General features: G+C 39.4%; 1 non-coding gene across 1 annotated transcript; it reads right to left on the bottom strand.

The window, feature by feature from the left end:
- Nucleotides 1-7,404: 7,404 nt before the first annotated feature.
- Nucleotides 7,405-7,481, bottom strand: TRNAP-CGG (transfer RNA proline (anticodon CGG)). The gene has a single exon. It is a non-coding gene; the product is annotated as a tRNA-Pro (tRNA).
- Nucleotides 7,482-12,064: the final 4,583 nt, after the last annotated feature.

Here is a 12,064-nt window from a genome sequence, read left to right as displayed (position 1 = left end):
GCCTAGTTCGATTCTATTGATAAGCAATATTACACTCACCATAATCCAGCGGAAAGGAACTCATGACGAAATAAAACACGAACTCCAAAATCTAAAATATCCTTACATAATGTAACAGGATTTCTAAACAAAAACAAATGACTCACTCCACTGTGTGCAGTTGAACTCTAAAACATTGACGACGACAAAGCGATACTAAACTTAACCAAACTTGTTCGCAGCATTGTAAAAGTTGAATCACGTCAATAAAATGGAGATATTCCCTAATATGCACGTTGTCAGAATTATGGGCACACAAAAATTATTGCTTCTTGGAATCGAGGTATGTACGATGCACAGTAAACTTCATTACTCAGAATGCCATACTACGAAATTCGTACTCCTGGAATATGTTAATTGCAACCAAAATCGCGCTGCTAAATGCTGTCCTCGTTATTTAAAATTAAAACAGCGTGCATCGTACCGAGACTAACACAATTCCTCCGATTCGATTACAACAAGACCTCGCCATAAGACCTATCTGTGTCGGTGCGACGTAAAGCCCCCAGCAAAAAAAAGACCTTTTAGAGCAATAATAACCTCTACACAACAATTCATATGTCTCTTCCATGAACTCACCACAATTAAGGCAATATCAACACAGGCAACTTGAACACAACGCACAAATTCCATCTCCTACGAAATTTCACCCGTTTTTCTCCCATCTTGCCAACATCCTCCTACCTTACCTTTCACAAGTACAAGAATTTATTCTATCTAGTACATCATCAATATTCTATTATGGATAATAATCTTCTTCGACCAGTTAACTCTCCTAAATTCGAATAGAATAATGCTGAACGATAAAAACGAGCATCATTCACTAACTTTCCACGCACTCATCATATTGATGTATCTTGTATTACGGAGACATATCTCTTGCCGAACGAACTCCTCAAATCTCCTAGCTACACAATTTATCGCACGGACAGTGTAGCAGAAATTGCCTCCGGTGGAGTAGCAATCCTTATCCAGAAGATAATTTCTCATGACGTTGTGTAATTACCATCTGTCCACAGCATGGAGAGAATCGGGATTAAACTCCACTGTAGCGATAACACGGATTTTCTTTTGATAAGCGCTTTTAGACCACCAAAGTATAAACTTAACGAAAAACACTTGGAATTACTACTCACCAGCGGATGAAAATGCAAATGAAAACCTACAACCTGTTTTCCAGTCATTGATTGGGTCAGGGATAGAATGAATGAAGCAGAGATATAGGCTATTAGTACGATGGGGTCGCCACTTCCAAAGTGGTTTATTAATGACTGATAGATGCTATGAAATGAGAATGGAGACTGTTGCTGGAATGGACAGGGAAAACCGGAGTACCCGGAGAAAAACCTGTCCCGCCTCCGCTTTGTGCAGCACAAATCTCACACTGAGTGACCGGAATTTGAAGCACGGTATCCAGCGGTGAGGGGCCGACGCGCTGCCGTCTGAGCCACATTCTCACCGAACGAAACGATGGATCTTCCATACAAATCAGTAAACGCTGGACTACAGGGAGAACGTGATAAATCCACAGCTTCCACCAAACCTGGATTCACTTTTCCAAGAGACCTACGTCATATTATCAAGAGTTTACCTACAAAGAAGCCCATAGTCACACCTTCGCAAACAGTTCCACCTCCAACTCAAACATACAGTTACAACAGCCGCAGTAAGAAGCAAACAGTCGACAATAACGTTCAGTTAATAACGTAACAAACTACCCTCTCTTAGTCTAACGATTCAACTGTAACACTTCTGTTTCGACTTGAATGTCAATCATCCACACATTCTTAACAACATTGCAGCATTTGCAACAAATTACGATGGTCCATAAAGGCCCTATTTAAATATAGTTATTCAACTTCGTATTTTTGTTAAACTGAACCATATCACCATATGCCATTGACTTTCGATTTATCTCTTGTCAACAAATATTGACGGTCACATGACCATATTTCACTATTATTTTATTCTAAATTTTTATTAAATACGATTATCATTGCCATTTTCGTTGTAACCGCTGGTCGGCCAACATAATTTTTAGCAATCCTATCACTCGTTTATGACAGACTGTTGCTTTGTTCTTTCTTTTTAATTATAATAGAAGCCTTCTAATGTCATATCACCATTACTTTCACCAATTGTAATTTTACTCACTCATTGTAATATCTTTATAACCAACTTAACTTTAATTCTTTTACTATATTATGTTAATTGTAATTCTAGTCTCTCCAAGGTTTTTTGTTTTATTTCCTGTATATATAAATCAAGTGCCTGTTTCTATTTTAAAGTTAAGATAATGGCTGATAATGCCTGAATTCAAGGCGAAACGTGTACCATTTTAGTTAATATGCCAAAGTAAACTAACTAAAATAAGACATTTTGTATTGATTAGGTGGTAAATTCAATGAATTAACTTATTGATATTATTCCATTCAAGTATCGTCAATACGGATCAAGAATGATATTTATCACATGTAATACAAAGAAGTCACCAGGATATGAAACTATAGTCCTCAATATTTACCATTCTGGCACACGCTCTTCTCCGTAAACTGTATCCCTTACTGAACAGGAAAATTCATTCGCCATGGACTGATCAATATATTATACAAACCCTTCCTGTGCTCCATCACATATTCTTGCCCTGTATGGGGAGCAGAATCGCACAGTCAGCTAAAATGTCTACAGACCTTCCAGAATAAAGTTCTCCGCGTAATTACCAGTGCTCCCTGTTTTTTACGTAACCAACAACTGCGTATAGAAACGGGTATTCCAACAGTTCATCATTACATCCGCTTAACAGCGAAGCAATTTTTCAAATGGCTCGATCAAGTTCGGCACTATGTGTTTTAATATCGGCGCCAAATCCCGTCAACCCACATGCCTGAAAAGAAGCTTACCTAAAGGCTTATTACTTAGTGACTCAACCGATGAAGATTCTAATTCCACTGAATAAGAACACGGTGTGACAATATTAAACATAACCGTGTTTTATATAGACCTTGTCCGTGACTGTGAATTTTTGTTTATGAATAACTAAAATTGTTGCCAGTTATAATTTTAATTAATATTTTACTCCACAAAGCGTTTCAGAGTCTATGCTCCATCGTCACGTGGTGGAGACATTCAATTGTTGCTCTGTTTGATACACTTGTTTTCAAAATTTATTAAACTATTTCTTTTAAGAGTAGGGGCTATGTGCGTTATGAATTTACAAATCTACGTTGGGTCAATTATGTATGTGCTGTGTCAGAAATATGCAGTCGCTGTTAAAGTTTAATATTGTGTCTAAATATTCGTCCGACTCGCTGGCTGAATATTTAGCGTACTGGCCTTCGGTTCATAGAGTCCCGGGTTCGATTCCCGGCTGGGATTAATTCTTCTGGCTCGGGGACTGGGGTTTGTATCCGTCCCAACATTCTCTTTATATTCAGACGACATACCACACTACCAATCACTACAGAAACACGCAACAGTGATTATATCCCTCCAGATACAGTAGGTGTCAGGAAGGGCATCCGACCGTAAAACAGGGCCAAATCCACATGTGCGACGCAGTTCGCGCCCACTACCCCACAGGTGTGGGAAAAGAAGATTGCTTCTAAATATTCATTTTCAATGTTTTTCATTGAACATGTGTTCATGTGTTGAGGATCAATTAATTTCTAGAATTTCTAAACTATTTAATGTCATCGCCATTGGAGGTGTGTGTAAAATGTTGAAAGAATTTTGTATATTTGGTACTTCATGGTCTGTGTCATGAAGATGTGCAGCAAATGCTGATTTTTATGCTTATGTATCCAAAGTGCCGACAGGTGTTCCTGAAATATGATGTCAAATATTCTTCCAGTTTGTCCATTGTAAAAACATTCACAATTTTTACAGGTAATTATATATACAGCAGCCTGCTTGAATTTATCTGGTGTATTGACTGAATTTGGTAGAATCTGACCCAGGCTGTTTATGGCTGAGAAGCTGATGAGTACATTCTGTTTCTTGAGGGCTTTGGCTATTTGGTATGATACTTTTCAAATGAACAATATACTGTGATACTGCACGTCTTGATTTAGGTGGTCAGTATCTTCCTTTGATTTTTCTGCTGTTTTATTCGTGCTATTTCTAATCAATTTGTCCATCATATACGGATTTTATTCACTTTTGTGGCCATTTGTATGAACTGAATTTCTATAGTCCCACACTCTTCAAGTAATGGCAGTACAACATCTAATAAGTTTTGTGACGGGTAAAAATTTTAACTGTTCATAAAGACCGCATGCCAAGCTTTAACACAAGATAATTGATTTCTTCAGTGCGAAGTGATTATACATTATTCGCAGTTTGTTTGAACCTCTTACTGTAAGTGGCAATGAGAGGATCCTACTACCCAATCTCTATCTCAGTATTCATTCTTTTCTCATGGTATGTTGTTCATTTTGTTTATTTCATTTGAGTGTATTTTATTTTGTTTAAATTCAAGTTCACCCAGACCTGAATAGCTCGGCCTTAAAATACAATTAAATACTATTGCTTTAAAGCCCTAGCTTAATCTTTACCTTTCCATTGGTAAAGCCTATCTACCAATGATTGCATCTGTCATTACCAACTATTATTCTCCTTAATATCATAAAACGTTGAATCCCACCTAGGTTTTACTTACATGAAGCAAGATCTTCTACAAAAAACAGCAATATCAGAACAATAATGTCAGCGAAGTCACTTCTTTCTAAAAAGTACAGTTTATTGTAACTGCAAACTCAAAGAGTTCATATGTTGTAACTTGTGTCGAAGTCTTCCACACCATTATGTCAAAAATATTGCCACAGAGTGGCAATATTTTAGATCTAAAAACGACCTCAGCTGAAATATAACCTGCGACCTTTTGTTCTTTTGCAATTTGTTTTACGTCGCACCGACACAGATAGGTCTTTGGCGATAATGGGATGGGAAAGGGCTGGAAGGCCCGAATGCAAGCTCACAACTGCGCGACCTTAACCGCACGGCCACTTGATCGATGAACCTGCCACTGCTGATGATGAGTTCGGTTACTCATGATCAAGGTAGCTGAAATCATCTGTAAAACAGGAAATCGTCGTAGCCAGGGACAAAACAACCTATGTGATAACATTTTTGTAGATATACTGACCCGCAGCACATTCATTATGAAGAGCAAGAATGCCTTGACAATATTCACACAATAGAGCACCTTAGATGTCAGAACCTTACCGGCCAAAGTTCTAAGCTAAAATATTTCACATAGGAGGTTTTGTCTCGGCAGCGACGAAATGTTGGTCTAAGACTCAAATTATTATTATTATTATTATTATTATTATTATTATTATTATTATTATTATTATTATTATGATAATTATTATTATCATTAGGGTCGATGACTTAGATGTTAATCCCCTTTGAACTCAGTTCCGTCTCTATTGAGAAGTAGTGTTTACAGTACAATTTATCTTTAGGCATGGGCTAGAGCAAGTTTGATTTTCATACATCTGTCTGGCTTAGACAGGATGAAAGTGGTGGAGGTACTAGTGATGCTGGTAACGTCATTTCTTATTCAGTCAGTCCTTGCAATGACTTAATTGAAATATGTCACTCATAGGATCGGTTGGTGTATTCATTTCACTAGACTTGTCAGTCTAATAGAAAATAGCACCTCTCAACTCGATGAAGAAAGCAATGGGAAACTACCTCACTACTGATCTTTCTAGAATGTCTTCACAGTGACCCAAAGCTATTTATGACTGATGATGTTGGAGCTATTAGGGAACCAGTCAGCCATTAGTATGACTCTACGTACATACTATCAAACGGCCAGTGACAAGCCTGCAAATTATTTCCCATGAAATAAAACTGTTGAAAAATCTTGAAAAATTCTAGCACAGTGTTCAAGTTTCTTAAGCATTCTCAAATGCTTCCAGAAAAGTTTTCAACAAAATTCTTACAGACCAGTATAGTAATTTTTTCATTACTATCCTCACAATTTAGCAACATACCGGAACCTGCCATAAAGGATCTGTCAGACCGACAACATTGTCGTGTGTGAAAAAAACAAACAAAAAAAACGGGGTAATATAATTCATTAATATTAGAAATGTTATAATTTGGCAATGATAGTTGGAGGAACATTTTCTAGTCTTAGTGTATTTCTGGGAGTCTTGTGCAGTATCGTTATCATATCGAAATTGTCAGCAGTCTCTTCCCAAATTATTTTTAAGAGTAAATATCCCTGAAACGCAACATTCAAACAAAGTTGTAATAGCTTATTTTTCAATATTGCGAATTTCTAGAGCTTCCCTGGCTCAGGCGTGCGTCGGCCTCTCACCGCTGGGTTCCGTGGTTCAAATCCTCGTCACTGCATGTGAGATTTGCGCTGAACAAAGCGGAGGCGGGACAAGTTTTTCCCTGCCATCTTTCATTTCAGCAAAACTCTCCAATATCATTTCATTTCATCTGTCAGGCATTAATCATTGACCCAGAGAAGTGCGACAGGTTTCGGCAACCGGCACAGCTCTTATCCTCGCCGTTATATAAAACGAGGTAATATAATACATTAATTTTTGCAATATTATAATTTGGTAAAACTAGTTGGAAAAACATTTTTTAGTCTTAGGTATTTCTGGGAGTCTTGTCTAACAATCATTATCATATCTAAATTGCCAACAGTCTCTTCATTCATTCTTTTTTTTTTTCCCCAGTCGAACGGAAACAGACTGTGGATTTTCATTGGGAATTTCTCTCTACAATTCTGTTGTGAACTCCCTCTCTCAAGATCATCGAAGGAAGGAAGGAAGGAAGGAAGGAAGGAAGGAAGGAAGGAAGTGGGGCACCTAGTTTGTGATGATGGTAGCGCGCCACTTGTGCGTCAGCCAGCCGGCAAACTCACTTAGCGTGAGGGCTCTCGTCCAGATTAGCGTTATCACATTACACGGGAGAACGTCCGAACGTGCTGAAACTGTTTACAAGTGCAGCCTCCTGTTTACCATTTCTCCACAACCTCTCTCTCATTATGTAGCGAAGACCTTCAAAGTAAAACTACCTCATATTATTTACAACGTACGCAAAACTTCAAGGCTTGATCATACAGTAGTGAACACAATTCCACATTTATGATCAAACTATAAAAAGACTGTATATTCCCTTTATGTCATAAAAAGGAGTATAGACGGAATGCTTTAAGACAGGAAACAGTGTTCACAGACATAGCTACTGAAACAAGTAGTTTAGAAACATACATGAGAAATGAATATTGAATTTTCACGACCGCATTGTAATCGAAACAGACTTTCAACGTATTAGGTCGTGTTACGTACATGTAGTACGTGTTGAAGAGATGTTAAGTACCGAACAAAAATGACCAGCCGGACACCAGTGGGATCCGAACCCACAACCTCCCGATTCCGCGTCGGTTGCTCTACCAATTGAGCTATGGTGGCCTAGGCCATCTTTGTTCTGTTTGAAAGGATCTGAGCTACAGGTCTGGCACTGCTGCTAGCACACTGTAGAGTGCGTTTAAGTCGCCCGTTGTGGGGCATGTCAATGAATATTGAATTTTCACGACCGCATTGTAATCGAAGCCGCCTCTGTGGTGTAGTGGTTAGCGTGATTAGCTGCCACCCCCGGAAGTCCGGGTTCGATTCCCGGCTCTACCACGAAATTTGAAAAGTGGTACGAGGGCTGGAACGGGGTCCACTCAGCCTCGGGAGGTCAACTGAGTAGAGATGGATTCGATTCCCACCTCAGCCATCCTGGAAGTGGTTTTCCGTGGTTTCCCACTTCTCACCCAGGCAAATGCCGGGATGGTACCTAACTTAAGGCCACGGCCGCTTCCTTCCCTATTCCTTGCATATCCCTTCCAATCTTCCCATTCCCCTACAAGGCCCCTGTTCACCATAGCAGGTGAGGCCGCCTGGGCGAGGTACTGGTCATACTCCCCAGTTGTATCCCCCGAGCAAGAGTCTGAAGCTCCAGGACACTGCCCTTGAGGCGGTAGAGGTGGGATCCCTCGCTGAGTCCGAGGGAAAAGCCGAACCTGGAGGGTAAACAGATGATGATGATGATGATTGTAATCGAAACAGACTTTCAACGTATTAGGTCGTGTTACGTACATGTAGTACGTGTTGAAGAGATGTTAAGTGCAGAACAAAAATGACCAGCCGGACACCAGTGGGATCCGAACCCACAACCTCCCGATTTCGCGTCGGTTGTTCTACCAAACAAAACAAAGGTGGCCTAGGCCACCATAGCTCAATTGGTAGAGCAACCGACGCGAAATCGGAAGGTTGTGGGTTCGGATCCCACTGGTGTCCGGCTGGCCATTTTTGTTCTGTACTTAACATCTCTTCAACACGTACTACATGTACGTAACACGACCTAATACGTTGAAAGTCTGTTTCGAATACATGAGAAAGTCTGCCAAGGTATATGAATCCTCTAGAATAACGTAAATTATAAAAGATGTCGCACGTGCTAGATGCTCAATACAAACGAAAGGAATCGAAAGAAAGGAAATTTCACACTCATTAACCGTAGGAAGTGACTTTCCTCTTAAAAATGTTCACTTGTATTGATCCGAGTTCGAACAGTGACTCCGTTTAAGACAGCTTAGTGACTATGTAATTTAGATATCATGCCCATTGAAATCCAGTTCACTGATATATTACAAATATTACTGTAAGCATTGGAAATGAAATTGTAAACGCGTGCACGATTTTCACCTACTAGTAAATTGGTGTTTGATTTGGGAGAATTTAAATTTGAGGACGAATGAGAATCAACTGTTAGGACATCCTTTGATCAAAGAGTATGTGTTGATTTTGTCGATGTTTTAGTTTACTATAAAGAAGGAGATAACAGTCAAAGAATATGAAAAGGAAAACAACCAGAATATAGTGATGTAGAATTGCAACTTATGTCCCCTTTTTCCTTAATTACGCATATAGAATACGAGTAAGTTATTCAGTAAATCAAAAATAATTTCGAAAGATGAATGACCATTAAAGAAGAGAAAATTTAAAGTAATAATTTTCCAGTTAGGCTTATATCCTCCTTTTCTTTATCCGAAACTGTAGGAGATTTTAGGAAGTTCATGGATGGTGCAGTCTTGAAGGAGTTTTACAAGCATAAAACAAAACAAAAAAGTTCCATCTCCACACAGGCCATAAAGACCCTTGGAGGAGTGGAAGGTAAAGGCTTCCACTTGTCGTAACCTCAGCACATAGTGCGATAGAATGGTTAGCTATACGTTCGGCCACCTTTGCTTCCAAGAATTAACCTAGTACTCATATTTGGTGCAGGCTGAGTGACTTCAGGGCCATGTGCCACTCCAGAAGTGGAAAGGGCGTTCCTTAAATTTTTCGAATACCTGATGGGAAATTGAACTCTTGTCCTTCCGGGTAAACCTTTACCGCCTTGACTAGGTAGCCCCTTGGAAGTTCACCACAAGATGAAAATAAAAACTAAAACTAAAAAAAAGAAATGCATGCGGACGAAGACACAGGCGATGCGGGTGATATTAAACCAGGAAGTTGACTTAAAGTACGAAAAGAAAATATTCATTTTCTTTCTTCTTCTTGGTCTTTTCCCAATGATCTGGTATCAGCACTTTGTATGTATTTAGCCCTGTTTTATGCCCGGAAGCCTTTTCTGACACCAATCGTTTCTACTAGGATGTACTAACTATTGCGTGTTTTTGTGTTGGTTGGTAGTGTCATGGTATGTGAACGAAGATGTGAATAAGGACGAACACAAATACACAGTTCCTGAGCCAGAAAAATTAACCATACGCAGCTAAAATCCCAGGTCCGTTCGGGAATCGAAGCCCGGAGCCCTCTGAACCGAAGGCCAGTACAGTGTCCATTCAACCAAGGAGCCATACATAGAGATGAATAATCTGTATTGGGAAAATTATAGTTTTGACTTTACACTTCACATTTTTGCCTCACACTACGGATTAGATATATAAAAGTCAAAAGTGGGATCAATTCGATTTTCATCTGTCTGTCTGTCTGTCTGTCTGTCTGTCTGTCTGTCTGTCTGTCTGTCTGTCTGATTGCTGGCTTTGCAGACTTTCTTGAGACTCTCTAATTAAACTCAGGGATGTTCGAATGGTGCACTAGGCTGTGTACAAGGTGGTCGGAAACAACGTGAGCCGGTTATAAAAGCGTTATAGGGTTGGCCATACTGATAAATAATTTGAAAAATAATTCGATAGCTCGCGCCATTTTATTTTATCAGCTCTTGAAGTTAGCCAATCAGATCGCTTCGCGGGCGAATTTAAATAGGCTTCATGAGTACAGTAGGTGTTACTAAATTTGGACGTGGCTCGAAACCGGCTTTAGTACCATATCGAGAAGTCAGCATCAAACGCAAACACACCGTGGGTTCCAGCCGAAGTCTCCGTAGCGTAATTGCTATGGGGCGATCCTGTCAGCACGGAAGTCTGTGTTCATTTCCCTGCCCTGGAGAAACGTATTTCCTCGACTGATGCTCTCAGCCCATCGTAATCCACGTGCAACACTGCCTCGCAAAGCCCATTTGAATTCACCGGCAAAGTGATCTGGTTGGCTAACTTCAGCATCTGATAAAATGACTACGACGTGAGATACAGAATCATTGTTTTCAAATTATTTATCATTATGACCAACTCTATAACGTACATGTAGCCGAATTACGTTGCATTCACCACCCTGTATACTGGATTAGTATACGGTGGAGTAGCAACATTAAGGAGACCAAGGTGGGAAACGTTAAATTCCTCTGTTAATACTAGCTGTAACGAAATACTGTACATGAACGTGATTATTATATTTTTCGCAAGCTCCTAAATATCTTCGGAAATATTTATTCCATATAGAACTTCTACATAATAATTTTTTTACAAACTACAATTACCGACATTTATGTCTCATAAATGTTACTGTACGAGCTATGATAGTGCTAAGTCAATCAACGCCGAACATCGGAAATATTGTTCAGTTTTCATAGTAACGAGTTAAATGGTGGTTATGGTCCTTTTCACGTTTGTTTTTATAAGGTATAAAACTGCGCGAACACCGGCCCGTTTTGATCAGAAAGCTAATTAAGACAACCATCGAAATAACTAAAACGCGAAGAAATGATACAAGAAAACGAGTCATGAAGGAAGGTGGAAATGAAAGACGCCCTTGAGCTCGCATGCACTATTATCGCCGACATGGGGGGAAAACTAAATGCGATAGTCTATTTATTAAGCCCAAAAACTTCCCGTTATTAACTGAGTTGTTCTGTTTCTCTTCGACTGCCACTTTTTTTTTTACAATTTGTTTTACCTCGCACCGAGAGAGATAGGTCTTATGGCGACAATGGGACAGGAGAAGGAAGCAGCCGTGGCCTTAAGGCATAGCCAGAGCATTTAACTGGTATCAAAATAGGAAACCACGGAAAACCATCTTCAGTGCTGCCGACAGTGTGGTTCGAACCCACTCGACTGCCACTAATTTCCAGTAGGTGGCATTACTGCTGCAACCGTATAAATATTTACCAGGTAGCGCTGGGTTCAACAGCCAGTTTAACAAAAAATAAAAGCCTTACGCTTCCTGAACTTACAGACAACCAATGGACAAAATGAACAATACCAAAGAAAAACTCAAAATTTACACAATTCAAATAAAGGGAGATACGTTGGTGCAATATATCCAGTTGGATCCGGATTCGGATCTCGGCGAGTGACTTCGAGCGTGAGTTTCTAAAATCCCACGTGAATTGGAAGGGTAGAAAGCCAGTGACTATGTCACCCGAAACGATCCTTATCACCTATTTCAAAATTTTCTAGTTATATTCTATTCGAATCTACCCATGAACTGAGAAATTTGATGGATGGTGCAGTCTTGGAGAAGAATTTCGGGATGAAAATCAAATTTAAACAAACAAAAAATGTAATCCACGCAGACGAAGTCATGCGATGCGGGTGATATTAGACGGAAAAATGTTTAAAATAGGTATGGAAAAAAATAATTTGGTTTAAATTTAAAATAAAACC

Source organism: Anabrus simplex, chromosome 7, assembly GCF_040414725.1.
Source record: "Anabrus simplex isolate iqAnaSimp1 chromosome 7, ASM4041472v1, whole genome shotgun sequence".
NCBI classification, from domain to species: Eukaryota; Metazoa; Arthropoda; class Insecta; order Orthoptera; family Tettigoniidae; genus Anabrus; species Anabrus simplex.
This window is presented reverse-complemented; position numbering and strand designations above follow the sequence as displayed.